Below are 2,945 nucleotides of genomic sequence, written 5' to 3' on the forward strand. Positions count from 1 at the left end.
AGGCAAACCTCTCTCTGCTTTGAGACTGTGTCTCTTTCCCAGTTAAAAATCAGTGGTTGGGGTTTGGCACCTATAGCTCAGCGGCTAGGGCACCAGCCAAATACACCAGAGCTGGTGGGTTCAAACCCAGCCCAGGCCTGCCAAACAACAATAAAAACTACAACAAAAAAACAGCTGGGCGTTGTGGCAGGCACCTGTAGTCCCAGCTACTTGGGAGGCTGAGGCAAGAAAATCACTTAAGCCCAAGTGTTTGAAGTTGCTGTGAGCTGTGATGCCACAGCGCTCTATTGAGGGTGACATTGTAAGACTACCCTGCACATCTTTGATTCTGGATTCCCCACACTCCCTTATCACTCTCATCACCACCTTTGCAAACTTCAGAGCTGGCACTCAGCACATAGTATTTGAACACTTCTGCGTGTGCATCGGTTTCTCCAACTAGATCCGTTGCTCCAGTAATGGCAAGAATCATGTCGTTTAAGCTACCTTCTAAGTCCTAAATGCTGGCCACTGACTATTTCTGGCACTCTGCTTCTGGGCATGGTAGGATCATACTTCTTGACACCCTTGAAGCTATGAGTTTAGTGCTGGCCAATGAGCACTATGTGAATGGGACATGCCTGAGCTCTGTGCCAGAGAAGTTCACTGCCAGTGGGAGACCCTCCAGACACTCTGGTTGTTCCCTTTACTGACCAGCAATGTACAATAGGGATAGCTCTGTCAACCCAGGGCCCAGAGAGAGGTGGCAGAGATGGTGAACAGATTTCCAGCCAGACCATGGTATACATTTAGTATGAGCAAAAAATAAACCTTCCTGGTTGAAAGTCACTATGACAAGGAATTGTCTGTTATACACCACGTAAACAAGGCCACCTTAACTGATACTATCTCCAGCATCTGGCATGGTGTTTAATAAATGTTTACTGAAAAAACTAAACTAGTCTAGGAAAAGGTTAAATAAAATAATGTCTGTAAAAGTCCCAGACACCTAGTAGGAACTTGTTAAATATTCATTGGCTCCAACTGGGTGTGGTGGCTCACACTTATAATCCTAGGACTCAAGGAAGCCCAGGAGGATGGCTCACCTGAGCTCAGGAATTCAGGGCCAACCTTAGCAAAAGTGAAATCTCGTCTTTACCCAAAATAGAAAAACGAGCTCCATGTCGTGGGGAGTGTCTGTAGTCCCAGCTACTTTGGAGGCTGAGGCAAGGGGATCAACCTGATCCTAAGAGTGTGAGGTTGCTGTGAACTAAGCTGAGGCCTCTACTGAGGGCATAGAGTGAGACTCTGTCTCAAAAAGAAAAAAAAATTTTCATTGGATCAAAGGAAGATTTTTTTTTTTGAGACAGAGTCTCACTTTATTGCTCCAGGCTAGAGTGCTGTGGCATCACATAGCTCACTGCAATCTCAAATCCTGGGCTCAAGCAATCCTCATGCCTCAGCCTCCCAAGTAGCTGGGACTACAGGTACCGGCCACAATGCCCAGCTAGTTTTTCTATTTTTAGTAGAAATGGGTTCTCACTCTTGCTCTGGCTGGTCTTGAACTCTTCAACTCAAGCAATCCACCTTCCTCGGCCTCTCAGAGTGCTAGGATTACAGGCAAGAGCCACCATGTCCAGCCAGGAAGATATATTTTTAAATATGTACGTCAGTTGTGTGTGGAAATAGATAACTATTTTAGTAAAAATTAAATTACTAAATTAGATATGGTTATCTAGAAGAAGAGGAATATCATTTATAGTCAAAGATAAGAAGTAATTAGGGAACACATTTCTCAGGCAGAAGACTATTTGATACCTCAAATTAAACAAGCATCTCACTGTAAAGAGTCGGCATTGGCTATCTTGTCCTAGATCTCTTGTCCTCCTGGCAGGCTGTGTAACATCCTAGAATTATTCATTTAGCTCTTCACTGCCCTCTCCAGGTTCTACAGTTTTCCTAAGGTAGGGAAAGACTCATTTATTTCCAGCAGTTGGGGGGCTGGAGAGGGGGAGATAATGGGCGCTAAACATAGGACATGTTTATTCTGGGTAGTTTTCTTCTAAGGCTTCTCTAATTACTGCTACTGCCTTTAATAGGCAAGACAGCTGAAATAGGGCTTCTTCATAGCTAAACCCTGATAGAATCAAGTTACTGACCCACCCAGGAAGGACCCCTTTCATGGGAAGCATGTCCCTCCCAAGAAATAGTGAACAGACCAATCCAGACCTCCCTAACCTTGTCCCACCTACCTGCCCAGGTAAAGCTATGCACAGACCAATCCTGGCTGCCCTAATCCTTTAAATCCCTGTTCCCCATAGCCCACCTATGGATTTCTCCCTAGTCAGGAATCTCACCCCACCTGCACTCCAGGTGGAATAAAAGCCACTTTGATTGCATGAGTTGGATCTCCATTTTTCTTTTGTCTCGTGTCTCAGAATGATTCTTATGTTTGGGTCTGGAACCTTTCAAACCTCAAGCAAACATAATTAGTAAGTAAGCAGCCACTAATGTTTATTGAGTGTGTGACAATGTCCTAAGGATGGACAAAGGGTGCAAAAGATAAATAAAACTGCCCACCAGGAACTTATAAAGTACCTGGATAAACTTTATACAAGAAACAACTTGCAAGTGTACAGGGATCATTATGGAACCATGCTGGGCAAGGCCCACGTTGTGTGTGTTAGCATGTGTGAACACGTATTTTCTTTCTGCCTAGAGAATGAATCGTGTCTTGTGTAACTGTGCTAAATGAAGTGCTTGTGTATGTTAACTGCTGACATTCACACTGCTTTTCTCCTCCAGGAAGAAGAGCTGCCAGGTCCTAGGAGAACTAGAACAGTGTTTGCTCCAGATCTCAGAGGCTCAGATAGGCGGAGTACAGCAATGAATGAGGGGAGGGAACTAGTGCTCCTGTCCTGGAAGCTGAGACGGACAGAGTGGGATTAATTAACTCACAGAGGAAA

Source organism: Otolemur garnettii, unplaced genomic scaffold (assembly GCF_000181295.1).
Source record: "Otolemur garnettii isolate 467f Iridium unplaced genomic scaffold, OtoGar3 scaffold00050, whole genome shotgun sequence".
Classification (NCBI taxonomy): domain Eukaryota; kingdom Metazoa; phylum Chordata; class Mammalia; order Primates; family Galagidae; genus Otolemur; species Otolemur garnettii.